Source organism: Tamandua tetradactyla, chromosome 9, assembly GCF_023851605.1.
Source record: "Tamandua tetradactyla isolate mTamTet1 chromosome 9, mTamTet1.pri, whole genome shotgun sequence".
NCBI classification, from domain to species: domain Eukaryota; kingdom Metazoa; phylum Chordata; class Mammalia; order Pilosa; family Myrmecophagidae; genus Tamandua; species Tamandua tetradactyla.
Window position 1 is genome coordinate 7,465,012 of NC_135335.1, and position 22,717 is coordinate 7,487,728.

At 40.1% G+C, this 22,717-nt stretch overlaps 1 protein-coding gene and 2 pseudogenes across 6 annotated transcripts in view; 1 reads left to right on the plus strand and 2 right to left on the minus strand.

Moving 5' to 3' along the window:
• The window catches only part of PC (pyruvate carboxylase), a 133,983-nt gene that overhangs the window by 47,279 nt on the left and 63,987 nt on the right, over positions 1-22,717 (plus strand). The gene's annotated exons all lie outside the window — the stretch shown is intronic.
• On the minus strand, positions 344-1,046 carry LOC143646547 (ras-related protein Rap-1b pseudogene; annotated as a pseudogene).
• LOC143647482 (U6 spliceosomal RNA) lies at positions 22,432-22,528 on the minus strand (annotated as a pseudogene).

The following is a 22,717-nucleotide window of genomic DNA, read 5'->3' on the forward strand; positions in this document are numbered from 1 at the left end:
AATTTCTTAAAAAAAATTACAATAAGCTACAAGGATCAAAGAAGCGAAGTTATCTGGAGTAGTCTATATAGGAGCTCTTTGGACTTTCTTTTATTAAGCTAAAATAGTGGTGCTTTTAGGATTTACATTATTGTGCTCTCCAATACAAAGTTTATGGGGTGTGTTAAAGTATACAGGACACCATTTTCATACATGTGCAGCATTGGTGGATGAAGAATGTCTCTTAATAAGCAGTAATACTGGATGTAGCCTCTGGTTTTACCAGTTGCATACCCTAGGACTGTTATATAAGTAAAAATCTCTCTTGTGATACTGGAAAGTGTTTAGAATGTGCAAACTGATGCAGTAGCTGTCATCTGCCTCTTCAGGGGTACCACCACAGGAAAGTCCATTTAAGATGTTGGTAGGTTTAACAAAGTTGGAATGCTGGCACTGTTGAATTGGGCAACAGTTCTTCAGACCTGGCTCAGAGCTACAATGCATTTAGTATATTAAAGCAGCTGACGTGATGTCTTTTTGTGAGCCTTCCCAGGCACTGGAGTTTTTCTGTTAATTTGCCGTACTAGGTCATAAAAGATCTCATTAACATTAATTTTTGATTTTGCAGAAGATTCTAAGAATGCACAGTTGTTCCACTGTCTTGCTAGATTTTGACCTTGCTCCTTTCCTACAACTCTTTCGTCCTCCAAGTCACACTTATTACCAACCAGAATCATTGGAACATCATCAGTGTCTTTTACTCGAAGAATCTGTTCTCTCAGATCTTGTAAATCATTAAATGTGGATTGTGCTGTGATGGAATAAGCTAATGCAAAGCCTTGTCCATTTTTCATGTACAAATCCCTCATTGCCATAAAGTGTTCTGTTCCTGCAGTATCCAAGATTTCGAGCATACACTGTTGTGCATCTACTTCAACTTGCTTTCTATAAGAATCTTCTATTGTAGGATCATATTTTTCAACAAAAATTCCTTGAACAAACTGCACGGTCAGAGCAGACTTCCCAGCACCTCCTGAGCCAAGAATGACTAGCTTATACTCACTCATGGTATGAAGTTGTTGTGAAAATCTAGTACCTCTCGCGCTGTCACTGGTCCGCACAGCCGGTGTCTCCTCGCGCCTTGTGCTCTCTCCGGGTCGCTGCTCCCGGCACCATGGCTGTACTGCCAATACCGCTACACTCCGACTGGTTACACGCCTGACAGCAATGATTGTTTTATTTGTGTGCCTTTGTTGTCTACCAATTCCCTGAGATCTAGTTCCGTTTTTCCCATCTTTCTGGCCATTTGTTCCTTTGTGTGCTCTAATTCAATTGTTCTGTATTCTATCTCACTTGTTCATCCTTCCACTTCTTAAAGTCTGCTATCATGTGTTTCTAGTTTATTTCTACTTTGGTCTACAGTGTCTTTCATCTCTGTGAGATCTACTCTTTTTCTATTTATTCTTTCAAATTATTCTTTATGATCTTCTAGTGCCTTTTTGATATCCTTGATTTCTTTATAAATATCTTTGAGTAATTTCATATTCTGTGTCCCCTCCAGTGTTTTGATTTGGTCATTTAGCTAGGCCATTTCTGCCTGGATTGTCATGTGCTTTATGATATCCTGTTCAGTTCAGGGCATTTGATTATTTTAGAAAGGTTATTTTGCAAGTTGATTTCCTTTACTCTTCTAAAGTCTTGTATGTATTTGGGTTGCATTGAAGATCCCCTTTTGCACTTGGATTGCCTGTCAACCCAATGCCCAGATCTCACGTAGCAGGTGTAGTTTTACTTGGGGATCTATGAGAAGCTAGGCAGAAAAAATGCACAGGTTCAACTCTTAGCCTATGAACAACAATAACAAAAAATAATAAAGAGAGACGGCAGCAAGTGGCTCTGCCGGCCTCTTTGGCCCGCCCCTTCATCCGTGCATGCCCGAGATCCCTGGGCCTTCTTGGGTAAAGGGGAATGGGACCAGGCCCTCATGAATCTCCCTTGTCTGTCGGCCATCAGATCAGCTCTGCTGTAGTTGGTACTTAACCAGAAATGCTAAAAGATGTGAGCATTGGTGGGTGCCTAGGAGAAGACTGAGAATCTATTCTGGGAGCCGCAGAGGATGGGGATTGGGTTTGCCCTTCCCTCACCCCCCTTCTTCCCAGAGTCAGCTTTCTGCCTTATTACCTTCTCTGTTTTTTTTTCACGAGACTTCAGAATATGTGCCATGGAAATCTCGGACATTGGCATGCTGCTTCCAGAGCAATAATAGTGCCCCGTGAGGGATCAATCAGTGAGTCCTGCTAAGATGTGATGTGGGTCCCTGACCATCACAAGGGACTGGGAGTGCTGCTGGCAGTGTTTCCTGAGTGCTCGGCTATGGACGTGTCCTTCTCCCAACAGCTCTCATTGAAGGAGGGTCCCTGACACAGCTCACTGTGTCATCCAGACAGATCACCCCAAGAGCGCTGGGGTGTTGCCGGATTGATAGACATGAAGTGATAACCGAGAGAGGCTTCCCTACACTCACCATTCATTTGCTTCTTAATTATTTATTGAGCCAAAGCCATGTTCCAAGCCCTGTGCTACCTGCTGGAGACACAGCAGAAAACAAGAAGGACCCAGCCAGATCACATCAGGGAGATGGGCAGGAAGGCCAGTTGCTGTTTACAGCTGTGTAAAGTGCTGTAAAGGAAAAGCAGAGTTGGTAATGAGAGAAACTTTACCCTGGCTGGTGCTGGCAGTGAGGGGAAGCCTCTCTGTAGTGTAATTATCTGCTTCCTGCAGCAGGCAGCTGCTGGGTGTGGATCTTGGCAGAACGCGGGAACCTAAGGCAGGTTTCAGCAACGCTTTCCATGAAATGGAGTGCAGGGTAGGAGGAGCCTTCCCCTCCCTCCCTCCCTGGCTAGAGTCAGGGTGCTGGAACTGTTTACCTGGGGAGCCCCTTCCCATTGGCACACCCTTGGACGCTGGGTAGCACTTTTACCCAGCACCTTGTAGTGTCATTGGGGTGACAGCAGAAATGCCCCAGTTTAAAGTTGAATTAGATTTCCTCGCTGAGGATTATGGGAAGATGGTGGAGTAGGAAGCTCCAGGCATCAGTCCCTCCATTAAAACAACAATTGAACTGGAAGGAACTATCTGATTCAACTGTTTTGAAACTCAGCTGTCTACTGGAACACTGTGTAGCATCCAGGGAAGAGCTGGAGAAAGAGGCTGGTAAGCTGTGGTAAATATCAGTGAATTCCCGCTCTCTGCAGTGGCTACTGTCCCCCACCCCCAGGCTCATGGCAGGCAGCAGTGGAGGCTGCAGCCTGGATTCTTGGGGTAGCTTGCTGGTACCAGAGTGGGTTATAAGGACCTAGTCCTCCACATCTGGGTGTGGGTGGTTTGATTGCTGATCACTGTTTTTGATCAACTCCTTCAGATCACTGGAGGGCCAGCTCTGAGGGCAGCCATTGTTCCAACACCCCTCAGGGAAAAGCAGCAGAGGAGACTTAAAGAGGCAGTTCATTCTTTTTTTCCCCTCTTTTTTCATTCCCTATTTGAGAGCAAAAGTTGTTTGGAAAAGGCACAAATTGATGGCTCCAGCCGTCCCACCAGCACCACCACCACCACCACCAAAAACTACAACTTTAATAAAACCTAGCAAGTCAAAAGGAGTGGGAGAACTAGATTTCCAGGGTTATAATAACATAATGCTCAGAAAACCCAGTTCTCAGCAAAAGAATTATAAAACACACAAAGAAATGAGAAAGTATGGTACATTCACAGGACAAAAGGAACTTGCCAGAAGCCATTCCTGGGGCGTCATTGTTCTAGTTTGCTGTCTGCCAGAATGTAATATGCCAGAAACAGAATGGCTTTTAAAAAGGGGGATTTAATAGGTTGCTAGTTTACAGTTCTAAGGCCAAGAAAATGTCCCAATTAAAGCAAGTCTGTAGAAATGGCCAATCTAAGGCATTCAGGGAAAGATACTGTGGTTCAAGAAGGCCAGTGAAGTTCAGGGCTTCTTTCTCAAGTGGAAGGCACATGGCGAACACAGTCAGGGTTCCTCTCTCATCTGGAAGGGCACATGGCGAACATGGCGTCATCTGCTAGCTTCTTCTCCTGGCTTCCTGTTTCAAGAAGCTCCCCAGGAGGCATTTTCCTTCTTCATCTCCAAAGGCTAGTGGACTCTGCTTCTCGTGGCTATGTCGTTCTGCTCTGCTCTCTCTGAATCTCCTTCTCCAAAATGTTTCCTCCTTTATAGGACTCCAGAAATTTATCAGGACCCACGTCGTCACCTAATCCAGCTTCGCTACCACTCTTAAATCACATCTCCAGGGAGATGATAGTTTCAAACATACAGTATTGAATAGGGATTATTCTGTCTTTCCGAAATGGGATTTTGATTAAAACATGGCTTTTCTAGGGGGACATAGATCCTTTCAAACCAGCACAGTCATTGAATTTGCTTGTCATAGATTTTAAATTAATTATCTTAAATATGTCCAGTGAACTAAGGGAATCCATATACAAAGAACTACAGGAAATTAGGAAAACATTTTCTAAATAAAACTAAGAAATGGAAATTATCAAAAGGAGCCAAATGGAAATTTTGGAGCTGTCAATACCGTAATTGAAGTGAAAGACTCTTTAGACAGACTCAATAGCAGATCTGAATCGGCAGAAGAAAGGAAGACTGAACTTGAAGACAAGGCAATTGAAATTATCCAGTATAAATAGCAGAAATAAAAGATAATGAAGAAAAATGGACAGAACCCGAGAGACCTGTAAAACACCGTTAAGCATACCAACATACACTTTATGAGAGTCCCAGAAAGACAAGAGAGAGAGAAAAGGGGAGAAAAGGTATTTAAAGAAATAATGGCTGAGTTGGATTGTATGATGTGTGAATAAAACTGTTTTAAAATGAAAAAAAAAAAAAGAACGGCTGAAAATTTCTCCAGTCTGATGAAAGATGAATATATACATCCAGGAAGCTCAACAAAGTCCAAAAAGGACTGACTCTAAGATATGTACACCAAGACTCATTATAGCAAAATTATTAAAACCAGAGATAAAGAGAGAATTTTGAAAGCAGCAAGGGAAAAGTGACTTGTCACATGCAAAGGATCCCCAATAAGATTAACAGTGAATTTCTTATAGGAAACCAGGAGGCCAGAAGACAATAGGATGGCATATTTAAAGTCCTTAAAGAAAAAAACCCGTTGACTTAGAATTCTGTATCTGGTAAAATTATCTTTCACAAATGAAGGAGAAATTAAAACATATACAGATAAACAAAAGCTGATAGAGTTCATTACCAAAACCTGCCCTAAAAGCAGTGCTGAAGGGAGTTCTTATGGCAGTGACTCAAAGCCATAAGAAGAAATAAAGAACATGATTAAAGATAACTACATAGATAAATATAAAATCTTATATTACTGTATTTTTTATTTGTAACTGCTCCCTTCTCTACCCATGTGACTTGGACAAATGTGTAGCCTAACATTTTAAATCTATTAATGGGCATACAAAGTATAAAGATGAAATTTGAAATAACAATATAAAGAAGATAAACAGAGAGATCTATAGTAGTAGAGAATTTGTATACTACTGAAACTAGGTTAGTTCTACTGGAACCAGGTTGTTGTTACTATAAGATGTTACTTGTAATTACAAAGGTAACCACTAAGAAAATAATTTAAAAATATAGGGAAAAGTAAAGAAGAAAGGAATCAAAATGGTACACTACAAAACAGTAACTAAATACAAAAAACAAAAAGGCAGTAAAGGAATAAATGAGGAACAAAAAAAAAAATTCAAGACATACAGAAAACAAATAACTAACTGACAGAAGTAAATCCTTATGTGTCAATGGATTAAACTCCCCTATTAAAAGGCAGAGATTGAGAGTTCTGGGAAGATGGCAGAATACAGTATGTGGGGTTCACCCCTGCTTCAAGGAACAGCTACAGAAGGGGCAGGAGGACAGATGAGATGATGATTCCGGAGTGTAAGTGACCTGGGAGAGTCTTCTGCACCACATAGGGAGGTCCTGGTTGCAGAAGCTGAGGAACTGAGAAGCAGAGAACTGGAGACTGTCTGGCTGGTGAAAACAGCCTAACACGAAAGCTCAGAGCCCTCAGGAGTGCATGGATGGGAAGACTGGATCTAGGAAGTAGGCCAAACCACATTCCTTGGACACACTACCCTCACTGGTGCAGCCCTGCAACCTGCGACTCACCCCTTACCCTAGGCACCTGAACCCTATCACCCATCTCTCTTCCCTGCACTCCAAGCACCCCACCCCACCAAGTCCCCACATGCACGCCCACCCCACACCCCCACCCCAAGTGTGCATGCACCAACCCACCTCTCCTGCAAAAGTGCAGTCTGCCCCCTCCACCCCTCCCTGCCCCTCGCCGGCACAAAAAGACTGTGGGCACTTACCTCAAAACCCAGACTACACCCGCCCCCAGCCCATACAGTTGTGCCACCCCAGCCTGCACCCACTGAGCTCTGTGCATGTGCACATCAGTTTATGGCCCTCCCAGATCTGCGCATGCGCATGGCCCCCAGTCTCGTACCCCCCCAGCTCTGGACAAGTGCTGATCTGCACAGGTGGGCCACAGCTGCCCCCAGCCCATGTAGGTACAACACTGACCCACTGCCCTGAGCTCTGCACATGCACACAAAGGGCCCTGCACCCTAGACCAGTGCATACCAGGGCCCTGCGCCTTAGACCTGTGTACCTGTACAGCTACATCCTCCCCACCAGCTGGGCGTCCACGCTCACAGGTACCAGCCTAGCATCCCCAACCTGTGCCTTTACCTGCACTGCAACACATTACCACACTGTTGTACCCTGCCCTGCATCCTGCATCCTCCTCCACATCCATCACACAAATATAAGGCTTTAGACTACTGATGGGAATCAACTTCCAAAGTAAACCAATCAAGATATTTACATGCCAAGAAGACAACAGAGGATCATTAAGCATATCATGTTGCAGACAGATATAGGCCAGCCTAATGACCAAATTAAAATACCAGAGGAGACACAGACATTAGAATAACTAATCAAAGATGTTCATATAGCTCTACTAAATAAAATAAATGGGATGGCTAATGATAAAAAGGAGATCAAGAAGACACTAGAAGATCAAGAGGAATTTGAAAGAATAAATTGAAAAATAGCAGATATCACAGCGATTTTGTCTGCAGATCAGATAAAAAGCATACTAGAAACATACAACAGCAGATTTGAAGAGGCAGAAGAAAAAATAAGCAAACTAGAGTACAGGACAACTGATTTCAAACACTCAAAACAGCAAATAGCAAAAAAGATGGAAAAATTTGAATTGGATCTCAGGGAAATGATGGACAAAACAAAGCACACAAATATAAGAATCATTGGTGTCCCAGAAGGAGAAGAGAAAAGGGCTGGGAAGATTAGTTGAGGACATAATGGGGGAAAACTTCCCAGCCCTTATAAAGGACATAAATATGCCAGTCAAAGAAGCTCAATGAACTCCAAATAGAATAAATCCAAATAGGCCTTCCTCAAAACACATGCTAATCAGTTTGTCAAATGTGGAAGAGAAGTAGAAAATCCTAAAAGCAACAAGAGAAAAACAATCTACTATGTACAAGGGTAAGCACATAAGACTGAGTTCAGAGTACTCAGCTGGCACTATGGAGGCAAGAAGGCAATGGTATGATATATTTAAAATCCTGAAAGAAAAGGACTTCCAGCCAAGAATTCTGTACCCAGCCAGATTACCCTTCAAAACTGAGGGAGAGATTAAAATTTTCACAGACAAACAGGTTCTGAAAGAATTTGTCAGCAAGAGACTGGTTGTACAAGAAATACTAAAGGGAGTTCTGCCAGTTGAAAAAAGAAAAAAGAAAGGAGAGGGAGGTCTGGAGGAAGACACAGAATTGAAGAGTACCAGTAAGGGTAACTTAAAGGTTAAAAAGAGAAAGAGGGAAAAGACTATTTAGATCTGACAAATAAAATCCAAAAGATAAGGTGATAGACAGGAAATGCCTTTTCAGTAATAACTTTGAATGTAAATGCACTAAACTTACCAATTAAAAGATACATTGGCAAAATGGATTCAGAAGTATAATCCAACTATATGCTGCTTACAAGAGACTCATGTTAGACACAAGGATACAAATAGATTGAAAGTTAAAGGATGGAAAAGATGTTCCATGCAAGTTGTAACCAAAGAAAGCAGGAGTAGCTATACTAATACCAGACAAAGTAGACTTTAAATGTAAATCATCATAAGAGACAAAGAAGGACACTGTATATTAATAAAAGGGACAGTTCACCAAGAAGAAATAACAATCATGCATGTTTATGCTCCCAATGAAGGAGCTCCAAAATACATGAGACAGACATTGTCAAAACTGAAGGGAGCTATAGATGTTTCAATGATAATGGTAGGAGATTTCAATATACCACTCCCCTCTATCGATAGAGCAACCAGACAGAAGATCAACAGGGAAGATCAACAAGCAAATAACTTGATAAATGAATTAGACCTAATAGACATATACAGGTCATTATACCCCAAAACATCAGAATATACATTCTTCTCGAGTGCTCATGGAACATTCTCCGGGATAGATCATATGCAGGAGCACAAAACAGGTCTTTACACATTTAGAAACCTTGAAATTATTTAAAGCACTTTCTCTGATCACAATGAAGTGAACCTGGATATCAATAACCATCAAAGAATGAGAGCTTTCACAAATATATAGAGATGAAATAACCCACTCTTAAACAACCAGTGGGTGAAAGAAGAAATTGCTAGAGAAATCAGTAGCTATCTGGAGATGAATGAAAACAAAAATACAACATATCAGAACTTATGGGATGCGGCAAAGGCTGTGCTGAGAGGGAAATTTATTACCCTAAAAACCTATATTAAAAAACAAGAAAGGGTGGTGTGACAATGGCTCAGTGGCAGGTTTCTCACCTGTCATGCCAGAGACCTGGATTTGATTACTGGTGCCTGCCCATGGGAAAAAAAAAAAACAAAAAACCAAGAGCAAAAATCAAAGACCTAACTGTTCACCTGGAGGAACTTGAGAAAGAACAGCAAACTAAGACCAAAGCAAATTGAAGAAGAGAAATAACAAAGATTAAAGCAGAGTTAAATGAATAGGAGAACAAAAGAACAATGGAAAGAATCAGTAAAACCAACAGTTGGTTCCTTGAGAAAATCAATAAAATTGATGGGCCACTAGCAAGACTGACAAAAAAGGAGAGAGGATGCAGATAAACAAAATCAGAAATGAGAGGGGGTTGCATTATCACAGACCCTGGAAAACTAAAAGAAATCATAAGCGCATTCTACGAACAAACTTATATGCCAACAAACTAGACAGCTTACATGAAATGGACAAATTCCTGGAAACACACAAACAAGCTACACTGACTCAGGAAGACATAGAAGATCTCAACAAACCAAGCACAAGTAAGGTGATTTAATTAGTCATAAAAAATCTTCCTACAAAGAAAAGCCCAGGGTCAGAGTCACAGGGGAATTTTATGAAACATTCCAAAAAGAACTAACATGAATCCTGCTCAAAAACTTTTCCAAAAAACTGAGGAAAAAGGAACACTACCTAACTCATTTTATGATGGTAATATCATTTTAATACCTAAAACTGGATAAAGATGCTATAAGAAAGGAAAACTACAGGCCAAGGTCCGTAATGAACACAGATGCAAAAATTCTTAACAAAATACTAGCAAATCGAATCCAACAACACATTAGAAGAATTATACACCACAACCAAGTGGGGTTTATACCAGGAATGCAAGATGGTTCAACACAAGAAAATACAATTACTGTAATACAGCACATTAACAAATTGAAAGGGAAAAATCACAAGATCTTGATTGATGCTGAAAAAGCATCCCACAAAATTCAACATCCTTTTCTGATAAAAATACTTCAGAAGATAGGAATCAAAGGTAACTTCCTCAATATGATAAAAGGCATATATGAAAAACCGATAGCCAGCATTGCACTTAGTGGTGAGAGACTGAAATCTTTCTCCCTAAGATCAGGAACGAGACAAAGATGCCCTCTGTCACCACTGTAATTCAACATTGTATTAGAAGTTCTAGCTAGAGCAGTCAAGCAGGAAAAAGAAATAAATGGCAAAAGGTAGAGATTGATAGATTGGATGAAAAAGCATGATCCATCTATATGCTTTCTACAAGACACTCACTTTAGACACAAAACTATAAAGAGGTGCAAAGTAAAAGGGTGGAAAAAGAAAGGTAGAAGGTAAAAGGGTAGAAAAAGATTTTCCATGCAAACAGTAATCAAAAGAGAGCTGCAGTGCCTATATTATTGTCACGCAAAAGAGAATTTAAGTAAAAAAATATTACAAGAGACAAAGAAGAATAATACGTATTGATAAAGTTTCAGTTCAGCAAGAAGATATAATAATTATAAAAATATATGCACCTCACAACAGAGCCCCCAAATATACACGAATTAAAGGGAGAAATAGATCTACGATACTAGTTGGAGACTTCAATCACCATTTTTATTAATTGATAGAACATCCTAACAGAAGACCTAAATGAAATGAAAAGACATCCTGTGTTCATGGATTGGAAGAATTAATATTGTTAAGAAGTCAGTTTTATCTAAAGCAATCTACAAGTCCAATGCTGCAATCCCTGTAAAAATTCCAGGAGCCTTTTTGCAGAAATGGAAAAGCCAATCCTCAAAATTCATATGGAATTGCAAGAGGCCCTGAAAAGCCAAAACAGTCTTGAAAAATAAGCACAAAGTTGGAGGACTCACACTCTACTTTCCAATTTCAAAACTTGCTACAAAGCTATAATGATTAAAATGGAGTGGTACTGGCATGAGGATAGACTGATGGAGTAGAATTGAGAGTTCAGGGGTAAGTCCACACATCTATGGCCAGTTGATATTCATTCAAAAGAATGAATGTGGACCCCTGCTTCTCACCATGAACAAAAATGAACTAAAAAAATGGATCAATAACCTAAATATAAGCGCTAATACTATAAACCTCTTGTAAGAAAACATAGGCAGGTATCTTCAGGACCTTGTAGCAGGCAATAGATTTTTAGATTTTATACCAGAAGCACATGGAAGAAAAATAAAAAATAGGTATAAGGGACTTTTCAAAATCAAAAACTTTTATATATCAAAGGACATTAGCAAGAAAGTGAAAAGACAACCTACAGAATGGGAGAACATATTTGGAAACCATATATTTGATAAGGGTTTAATATCCAGAATACATACAGAGCCCCTGCAACTAAACAACAAAAAGACAACTCAGAAAATTTGGCGAAGGGGTTGAATAGGCATCTCTCCCAAGAAGATATTCAGCCAAGACATATATGAAAACATGCTCAACATCATTAGTCATTAAAGAAATACAAATTAAAACTAGGAGATACCACTTTGCATCCACTTAGAGAGCTATTGTTCAAAAAATCGAAATACCAAGTATTGGAGAAAATGTGGTAAAATAGGAACTCTTGTACAGTGTAGAATGGTGCAGCCACTGTGGAAAACTGGTGGTTTCTCAAAAAGTTAAACCTGGAATTATAGTATGACCTGACAATTCTATTCCTAGGTATATACCCCCAAAAGTTGAATGCTGGAATTTGGACAGATGTTTGTACACCAGTGTTCACCTCAGCATTAGCCACAGTAGCAAAAAGGTGGAAGCAACCTGAGTGCTCAGCAGATGAATAGAGAAATCAAATGTGTATGGTCTGTCTATACAGTGGAATTTTATTCAGCCATAAAAAGAAGTGGAGTGCTGTACATGCTGGTATGTCGATGAACCTTGAAGAACTAATGTTGAGTGAAACCAACTAAACACAAAAGGAGAAATATTGTCTGATTTATTTTCTATGAAATACTTAGACTAAGCATGTTTGTAGAGACAGAAAGCAGATTGGTGTTAGCAGGGTTTGGGGGCGGGGGAATTGGGGACTTGCTGTTAAATGAATGAGTTTTGGTTTGGGATGATACAAATAGCCTGCAAGTAAATAGTGGAGAAAGTTCCCCAGTATTGTCAATATACTTAATATCAAAGAATTGTCCACTTAAAGTGGTTAAAATGATTTTTATGTTCTATATATTATACCACAATTAAAAGTGAAAAATTTTTTTCAAAACTACAATTTGTTGAATTTTAATGTACTATTAAAGAAGAGTGCCTGCAAGGATCTGATTGGCCCTCTCTTTTCAAACTACATATCTGTCAGATTTTCTTCATGTATTTTCACCAAAATAATCTATTACAATAGATTGAATGCAGACATTAAAGAGAGTTGTAAAAATGTAAAACAACACCATTCTTCTTGCTAAATGTTTTTGTTTTGGAGAATATAGCTATTTTTTACAAAAATGTTTATTCATGTTAACTTGTAATGGATTTATAATTATCTTAAAATAAATTTATAAATGCAACTTAAACATTTTTTTAAATGTGTAATTAAATGCTTTCTCATCTGGCAGTGGTTTATCAGTTTGTGAATTATCTGGACTTGTTCTTTCCTCATATTTGTTGAGCATTTATTGTGGGTCAGCTAACTCCTTCCCTAAGTAGTCCAAGAACAGTCTTGGAACCTCTTAACCTGTTGACTTTACTGAGAGAGATAAGGTGTGAAATTTAAAACAAGTCACTTTGGTACCCACTAGGAGATCTGGTAGAAGAGACTGACGATAGTGATAGAGATTGGCAGTTTAAGGAGTGTTTCGGTTGTCTGAGAGTCTTAATTGCTGAGGTGACTTGAAAGCCCCAGATAATGGGAAACAAGAAGTACCGGGGCTCTGAGTTCCTAGCTCACTTCCTTGAAGACAACCTTCCTAACCCTCCAAGCCCACGATCGCGGCTGCGTCCTCAAGGCCAGAAACACTCTTAGGCGCACACTCTGGGCCTCAGTGCACCTCCACACTTCGAGATGCTTTGCTCAAACTGTTCTAAGCCTCCCTCCACTGCCTGGGACCAGCTGGGGCCTGCAGTGCCATCCTGGCCTGGTGGTCAACCCCTGACTGGGACCTGCGCCAACCCCTTGGGGTGCTATCCAGGCAGGTGTTCTGAGGAGCTCTGGGGCTGGCTCCTATGGGGTTGTCCTGGGGCCCCACATCCAGGCCCCATTCCCAGAGCGTATCCCCGCTGGTCAGTGCAGTATTTCTTTTGCTGGATCACTTGAGTTTGGGCTGCTCGAGTGGTGCTGACCTACTAATTTTGAGTGACTCAGGTTTTTAATATAGATATTTTCCTGAGGCCTTACACATCCCAGGGGTGGCTGTATCCAGAGGGGTTACATTGGACCCTCAGGCTTTGCTTAGGAACCTGAGCCTGGCACAGAAAAGAGGATAAAGGGCAATTGTTTGTTCCTGGGTCCTGAATGGCACTTTGTTTTCTGCCTTCTGCTGCTGGGGCTAAGCCGCTTTACTTCTGCTGCATTGTAACAGCCTAGTCTCCAAAGAGAAAGCCATTCCCACCCTGGCCCATTCACATTGTCCTCCTGAATATCCCGGGGAGGCAGGGTTTTGAGCCTCCCCCCTGGGTCTTGTGTTGGTGAGTGCTGAGATAAGGGGCTCTCCCTCCCAAGAGACCTTGGCTATGGGAGAAAAACTCCTTGTTAAAATTGAACTACGGGGCTGCTTGGCAGGAATCTAGGCAAGCTCTGAATTGGTAGGAAGAGAATGTGATGGGAATGCAGAGAATTGGTGGGAAACCACCTCTCTCTTACCACCCCTCCCACCCCAGGTTGAGCGGAGGCTGGGGGCAAAAGGGCAAAGGAAGGAGATGATAATATTTGCTGCTCTGGTGTTTGCTCCCTTTTCCCTTTTGCCTTCTTTTTCTCCTTCCTTAACACCACACGCTCAGCACCTAGTCCTTTGGTGTGGAGACAGGAAAATAGCCCCAAGGGTTGAAGGAGCTAGGGTAGTTTGTGCTGAGGCCAAAGGAATAGCATTGTGGCATGGGGGTGGAAATCAAACAACCGGAGGGCTTGATTGTTAGACTTGGAGACTGCAGGAAGCAATCTCTTCGTCTGTCAGCCCTCCCATCCTGACTCAGACCAGGAGTCTCACCATCTTCTCTACTCACTCTTGTCTTATGTCCAAAATGAAGGAAGCTATTTTGTGGTGTTGTTTTAAACAGGATGTGCCTTCTCCCTGTCCAGCAAGGAGGGCCTGCCTAAGCCAGTGATTCTCACCCTTGTGGGTCCTCAAGCCCATTTTAAGGGGATCCGTGAGTTAAAATGATTTCTACAAGAATGTTAAGATGTTATTTGCCTTCTCCCCTGTGTTGGCATTTGTAGTGACGATGCAGAAGTAGGGGCAGGCAGAACTGCTGGCAGTGACCAGAGCAGTGACCCCGAGTTCTTTGGTAGTCGCAAAGTTCCACATCTCCACAACAAATGCCAGCTTCTACATCAGTGTTCATTGCAGAATTATTCACAACAGCCAAAAGGTGGGAGCAACCAAAGTGTCCCTCAGCGGAAGAATGGTTGCGCAAAATGTGGGACACATCCGCACAATGGGAAGTTATTCAGCCATGAAAAGGTGTGAAGTACTGATAGGCACAGGGACATGGGTGAACCTTGAAAACATTATGCCGAGTGAAAGAAGCCAGACACAAAAGGCCCACACAGAGTGCGATCCCACTTCTATGAAAGATCTAGAATAGGCAAATTCATGGAGACAGAAAGTAGATTAGAGGTTACCATAGGCTGTGGGGAGGAGGGAATGGGAGTTATTGCTTAATAAGTAAAGAATTTCTGATTGGGATGATGGCAAGTTTTGGAAATAGATAATGATGATGGTTGGGAAACATCGTGAATGTAATTAATACCACTTAAAATAGTTGAAATGACAAAATTTATGTTGTATGTATTTATCACAATTTAAAAATCTTTTAAAATTCTCCAGCTTTATGAATGTTCTTGAGGAAGCAGTACAAATTATTACTTTTATTAAGTCTACACTTGTGTACATGACTTTTTCGTATTTTATGATGAAACAGGAATAAACATGCCACATACTGTCTCAAGGAGAAGCTTTGGAGGGATTATTTGAGTTGTGAGCTGAATTAGCTGGGGTTTTCGTCCCTCCAGGGAACACCATGTTAACTGAAAAGAACAACTGACAGGCAAACTATGGTTATTCAGACTTCAGTGTCTGAGTTTTTTTTTTTTTTAAGTGGTTATAGCAAGTGGTTATGTCAAAGAAAGCAACAGACAGTTATTTGTTGCCAGTAGTAAAATGTGAGCGTTAAGCAAAAACAGAATTTTGGAAAACTTGTGTCCATTACTATGCTCGACAGCTTCTATATTCTAACCAGTTTTCTGATAAGATTGGTGATATAGAACTAAATGTGTCAACATTGATTATAGCTCAGTATCACTCAGCGTATCAATAGTTTCTAAATAATCAGTGCATAAGATTACAAAATCATGCTGGATTAAAAAAACCTGCTCACAATTCAAGGTAGAATAATGGATTTTAAAGGCGCAGAGTAGGAACAACTCATTTTGTGTGTTTTCAGATACATCTTACAAATAACTACCACATGTAGAGTTCTGGGGTAGTGTCAAGGAGGAGTGTCCACAATTATCTGAAAAGGCTCTCAAGTTATTTCTCCCTCTGCAGCGGCAGGTCTGGGTAAATCCAGGTTTTCTTCATAAACAACATAATTTATCACATCAGATTGCCTGCAGAAACAGAGATGAGAATCCAGCTGCCTTCTATTAAGCCAGACATTAAAGAGATTTATAAAAATGTAAAACAGTGCCACTCTTCTCACTAAGTTTTTGGCCCTTTTGGAAAATAATAGTGAAGTTTTGTTAAATGTCATTTATGTTAACCATAATATGTTTCTTATTGTTTTTTTAAAATGAATTAATAAATATCCATGAGGGTATCACATCCTAAAATTAACCCAGAGTTAAATTTGCTTTACCTTCAAACCTTCCTCTCCTACTGGAAATCTCTCTGAGGCCAAGGAGCATATTAACTTTTTATTGATGGTTTAAAAAGCAAAAGCAAAAACTTTTATCTGTGTAAGGATTTTAACTTTTTAAGATGCTTTAACATGTATTATGTTATTTTTTATAATAGCTTTATTGAGAGACCATGCAGATGCTCTAAAATTCACTTTTTAAAGTATACAATTTAATGGTTTTAGTATTTTCAGCACCAACATCTAATTTCAGAACATTTTCATCACCCCACATCCTTTAGTTGTCACTCCCTATTATTCCTCTCCTTAGTTCCTGGCGACCATTGATCCACTTTCCGTCTCTATAGCTTTGACATATAGAGGGATTCCTACATAAAGGGAATCATATAACAAGTATTGTAGCCTTTATATCGGCCTCCTTTCAATTAGCATAATGTCAAGGTTCATCCATGTTGTAGTAGTACTTCATTTCTTTTTATGGACGAATACTATTCCATTAAGTGGATATATATTGTTTTAGTTAGTAAAAGCTGCCGGAACGCAATATACCAGAAATGGAATGGCTTTTTAAACAGGAAAATTGTTAAGTTGCAGTTTACAGTTCTAAGGCCATGAAAATGTCCAAATTAAGGCAAGTCAATAAAAATGTTCAATATAAGGCATCCCCGAAAAGATTCCTTGGTTCAAGAAGACCGATGATGTTTGGGATTTCTCTCTCAACTGGAAAGGCACATGGCTACATCAGCTAGCTTTCTCTCTAGAAGCTTCTCCAGCTGCTTCCCTGGAGACATTTTCTTTCTTTTTTTTTTAATTCAACATAACAACATACAAACACAAACATTCTTACCATATGATCATCCCATTCTTAATATATAATCAATAACTCACAATATCCTCACTTAGTTGTATATTCATTATCATGATCATTTCTTAGAACATTTGTATCAATTCAGAAAAAAATAAAAAGAAAGCAGAAAAAATTCATATATACCATATCCCTTGTCCTTCGCTTTCATTGATCACTAACATTTCAGTCTAAATTTATTTTAACATTTGTTCCCCCTGTTGTTTACTTATTTTTAATCCATATGTTTTACTCGTCTGTTGATTAAGTAGGTAAAAGGTGCATCAGACACAAGATAATCATCTTCCAGAAACATGGCTACTGGAACACAGCTCTACATTTTCAGGCAACTCCCTCTAGCCTCTCTGTTACACCTTAACTAAAAAGGTGATAACTGTATAATGCATAAGAATAACCTCCAGGATAACCTGTCAGCTCTGTTTGGAATCTCTCAGCCACTGACATTTTATTTTGTCTCTTTTCACTCTTCCCCCTTTTGTCAGGAAGGTTTTCTCAATCCCTTGATGCTGAGTCCCAGCTCATTCTAGGATTTCTGTCCCACATTGCCAGGAGGGTCTACACCCCTGGGAGTCATGTCCCATATAGAGAGGGGGAGGGCAGTGAGTTTGCTTGTCATGTTGGCTGAGAGAGAGAGGCCACATCTGAGCAACAAAAGAGGTTCTCTGGGGGGTCTCTTAGGCCTAATTTTAAGTAGGCTTAGCCTATCCTTTGCGGGGTTAAATTTTCATAATGAACAAACCAAATTGAGGGCTTCGCCTATTGCTTTGGTTGTCCCCACTGCTTGTGAGAATATCAAGAATTCTCCCCAGAGTGATTTGAACAGTGACCCAGAATGATTTGAACAGTGAATAAAAAAGTATTTGCAAAGTCCCCTTCAGGGAATGGTGAGAAAGGGGGAAAATTCAACTTCCCCAAATTGAATTCTTGATATTCTAGAACACAGGCAGTGCAGACAACCAAAGCAATAGGCTGAGCCCTGAATCTTGGGGTTTATTCATATGAAACTTAACCCCACAAAGGATAGGTCAAGCCTACTTAAAATTAGGCCTAACAGTCACCCCCAAGAGAACCTCTTCTGTTGCTCAGATGTGGCCTCTATCTCCAGCCAACACAACAAGCAAACTCACCACTCTCCACCTGTCTACGTGGGAAATGACTCCCAGGGGTGTGGACCTTCCTGGCAACGTGGGACAGAAATCCTAGAATGAGCTGAGACTCAGCATCAAGGAATTGAGAAAACCTTCTCGACCAAAAGGGGAAAGAGTGAAATGAGACAAAAGAAAGTGTCAATGGCTGAGAGATTCCAAACAGAGTCGAGATGTTATCCTGGAGGTTATTCTTACCCAGTAAATAGATATCACCTTGTTAGTCAAGATGTAATGGTGAGGCTGGAGGAAACTACCTGCAAATGTAGAGCTGTGTTCCAGTAGCCATGTTTCTTGAAGATGATTGTATAATGATACAGCTTTCACAGTGTGACTGTGAAAATCTTGTGTCTGATGCTCCTTTTATCTACCTTATCAACAGACAAGTAAAACATATGAAATAAAAATAAATAATAGGGGGAACAAATGTTAAAATGAATTTAGATTGAAATGCTAGTGATCAATGAAAGGGAGGGGTAAGAGTTATGGTCTGTATGAATTTTTTTGTTGTCTTTTTATTTCTTTTTCTGAATTGATGCAGATATTTTAAGATCATGATGATGAATATGCAACTATGTGATGATATTGTGAATTACTGATTATATATGTAAAACAGAAAGATCATAAGTAAGTATGTTTGCATTTGTTGTTATATTTTTTTAAAAAAATTAAAAATGAATAAATAAAAAGAAGGATAAAAAAAAGAAGTATTTTGGAGAAAGTTTCAGAAACACTGCAGAGCCATGAAGCAGAGAGTCCACCAACCAGTGACCTTTGGAGAACGATAAGAAAGCCGCAGCAGAGCCAAGCAGAGCTGTGAGGCTGAGAGAATCACAGAGTCGACCAGCCAGCGACCTTTGGGGGAGAGAGCAGAAAATGATGCGAGTGGGAGCCCACACTGCCCCTGGGTGAGCTTCATGAAGCAAGAAGCCAGAAGACAAAACTAGCAGACTTTGCCTACCAGGTGCCCTTCCAGCTGAGAGAGAAACCCTGAAAGAGTCTTCTTGGACCAAGGATCTTTCCCTGGATGCCTTAGTTTGGACATTTCTATAGGCTTGTTTTAATTGGGATATTTACTTGGCCTTAGAATTGTAATCCAGCAACTTATCAAATTCCCTTTTTTGAAAGTCATTCCATTTCTGGTATATTGCATTCCAGCAGCTGGCAGACTAGAACAGTATCAGTGGTTGAGAGAGTTCAAATAGAATGAAGAGACTACTCAGGAGGTCACTCTTACAGAAGGGTTGACAGGAAACATGATCATCTTGGGTGGCTCAACCAGTAGGTGGGGAATGTACAGGCAGAGAGAGATGGACTGATAAGCTTTTTCCTTTATTGTGGTTCAGGGATGGAAGTTAGTAAATTTTCCACAGGAGTCAAGATTGGTTAATTTTAAGCAAATGTGTGCAAAAAGGGAAAGCGATTAGGAGTATGAGGGCAGTGGGGATGCTTAGCTTATCTTTTGTGACCAGCTGTGGGTTTGGGGTGAGGTGTGTGCATGGGGACTGCAGATGCAGGTGTGGGCTCTTGAGGAGTTTTTGCCACAGTGTTAGAAAGCTGCTTATTAACTGGGCAAAGTTCAGTGTTGAAGAAGTGGCTAAGTGAAAGTAAGATGGATACTGAGGCATCACAGAAAAAAAAATCTGTTAAAGAGCTCAAAGAGAAACTGAGAGTCCTTCAGTTCTAATTCCAAATTCTCAAAAGGGAGAAAAACGTGTCCACCATTGTCCAATCAACTGTGGTTAGAAACTGGGGTTGTGTGTACAAAAATGACTGTCAGGAGTCAGTCCTTGCAAAGCAAGAGGCTATTACTTAAAAAGTTGTCATTTATGGGCTCAAGTGTTTGGTGAACACCACAATGTTTATTACATACCCATCATCACAAAGAGGCTTTGATCACTTTATCCGCCCTGGAATGCCTTTCCCACACTATCAGTCATCAAAATCTTACCAGACATTGAGGTCTGGTCCAAGTATTACCCCCACCATGAATCCTTCCACTCAAAATTGCTCTTTATTTTTTTCCTTCCTGTGAGATGCCTCCAATGCAGCACACAGGAAACTCAATTAGGAGTGCTCCCAGGATAGTGCAGGCCTCAGAGAACTAAAGTCAAAGAAGGTAATTAGTGAAGCTGACAACTGTTGAGAAAGAACTCATTAATGATGAGAGACAGACCCAGAAACCAGTGCTAGTGTCTGCCACCCCTTCTCTAGTAGTTCTTTCTACCAGGAAGCTGATTGTGTTCAGGAAGGTGTTTTGGTAAGAAGAGAATAAAGGAAAACTGACAAGGTCTATGAAAGCAGTGTTTCATAGGCTTAAGAATCTGTTGAAACCTAAAACTTCTCTTCCAAGAATAATGTTCATAAGCACAAATTTTTAAACATAATTTCTATAACTTTCATAAGTCTCTGAAGCCTATCCTTGGATCCCAAATTAAGGATTCAATCTGAATAAAATTTTTCATCATGAAAAAATAAGAATTCTCCACTTGGGGAAGTTGAAGACATTTTCTTTCTTCATCTCCACTGGTCTGGTTGTGTGGGTTCTGTTGGTTCTGGTGGCTCTGAAGCCTTTTCCAAAATGGATCCCTCTTAAAGGGCTCCAGTAAGCATCCCCATCTTGAATGGGTGAAGACACATCTCCATGGAAACCATCTTATCAAAAGTTACCACCCACAATTGGGTGGGTCATATCTCCATGGAAACAATCATATAGCTCCCACCCAGCAATATTGAGTGGGGATTAAAGGACATAGCTTTTCTGGGGTACATAATAGCTTCAAGCCAGCACATATACCATATCAAAAAATTTTTTTAAGTACCTAAAAGAACTTGAAGAAGCCAAAAATCAAATGTAGGTGCAATTAGGCAGCAAAGCATCGCTTAATGACAATTCCCAGGTCCTGCTAATCTTGGTTACAGCTCTTGTGCTTGCACCATTTTCCATTCCTAACAGCAGTGTATGAGGGTTTCAGTTTCTCCACATCTTTGCCAATATTTTTATTGCCTTTTTGGTTATAGCCATTCTAGTGGATGTGAAGCGATATCTTATTGTAGTTTTCTCTTGCTGCTTTCAGGATTTTCTGCTTGTCTTTAACTTTTGACAAACTAATTAGTATGTGTCTTGGGGAAGACCTATTTGGATTTATTCTATTTGGAATTTGTTGAGCTTCTTTGACTTGCATATTTATGTTTTTTATAAGGGTTGGAAAGTTTTCTCCCATTGTATCTTCAACTAATCTTCCTAGCCCTTTACTCTTCTCCTTCTGGGCCACCAGTGATTCTTATATTTGCATGCTTTGTTTTGTCCATCATTTCTCTGAGATCCAGTTCAAATTTTTCCATGTTTTTGGCCATTTGCTGTTTTGAGTGCTTGAAATCAGTTGTCCTGTACTCTAGTTTGCTTATTCTTTCTTCTGCCTTTTCAAATCTGCTGTTGTGTGTCTCTAGTATGTTTTTTATGTTTTTTATTTGGTCTACAGCATCTTTAATCTCCATGATATTCACTATTTTTCTGTTTATTCTTTCAAATTACTCTTCTAGTGTCTTCTTGATCTCCTTTATGTCATTAGCCATCCCACTTATTTTATTTATGAAGTTATATCTACACCTTTGATTAGTTGTTCCAATGTCTGTGTCTCCTCTGATGTTTAGATTTGGTCGTTAGGCTGGGCTATATGTGTCTGCATCATGATATGTTTAATGATCTGCTGCTGACTTCACGGCATGTAAATATCTTGACTTACTTTGGAAGCTAATTTCCTTCAGTAGTCTAAAGCCTTGTGTGTGCAGGATGGATGTGAAGCAGGATGCAGGGCATGGGGTGGGGCGTGACAGTGCGGTGATACATTACAGTGCAGTTATAGCTCAGGTTGGGGATGCTACGCTGGTGCCTCTGAGCGTGGGCACCCAGTGGTGGGGGAGGATATGGCTCTGCAGGTGCACAGGCCTGGGGGGCGGGGCCCTGGTGTCCTTATTGTAGTTTTGATTTGCTTTCCTCTGATGAATAATGATGGTGAGCATCTTTTCATATGCTTATTGGCATCTATATATCTTCTTTGGAGAATGGAATTAAGATATTTTGTCCATTTTTAAATTAGGTTATCTTTTTATTATCAAGTTGTAAGAGTTCTTTATATATTCTAGATACTGGTCCCTTATCAGATTTATGATTAGCAGATATATGATTAGATATATGATTAGTCCCTTATCAGATATATGATTAGCAAAAATTTTCTTCCATTCTGGGGGTTGTCTTTTCACTTTCTTGTTGGTATCCTTTCAATATCAAAGGTTTTAATTTTAATAAGTCCAATTTATCTATTTTTTCTTTACTTGCTTATGCTTTTGGTTTCATATCTAAGAAACCAAAGCCTAACTCAAGGTCACAAAGATTCACACCTATTTTTTCTGCTAAGAGTTTTAGCTCTTACATTTAGACCTTTGATACTTCTTAAAAATATATGGAACTGCTTTATCATCTATATGCAGGGCCATGCTAATCTTCTTTGTATCATTCCAATTTTAGTATATGTGCTGCCAAAGCCAGCACCGTTTGATCTTTTTGATTTTATGTTTATATATGGTACGAGGTAGGGGTCCAACTTTATTCTTTTGTATGTTGATACATATTTTTGTCCCAACCCCATTTGTTGAAAAGACTATTTTTTCCCAACTGAATTGTCTTGGCACCCTTGGCGAAAATCAGGTGGCCATAAGCTTAGGATTTCTTTCTGGGTTC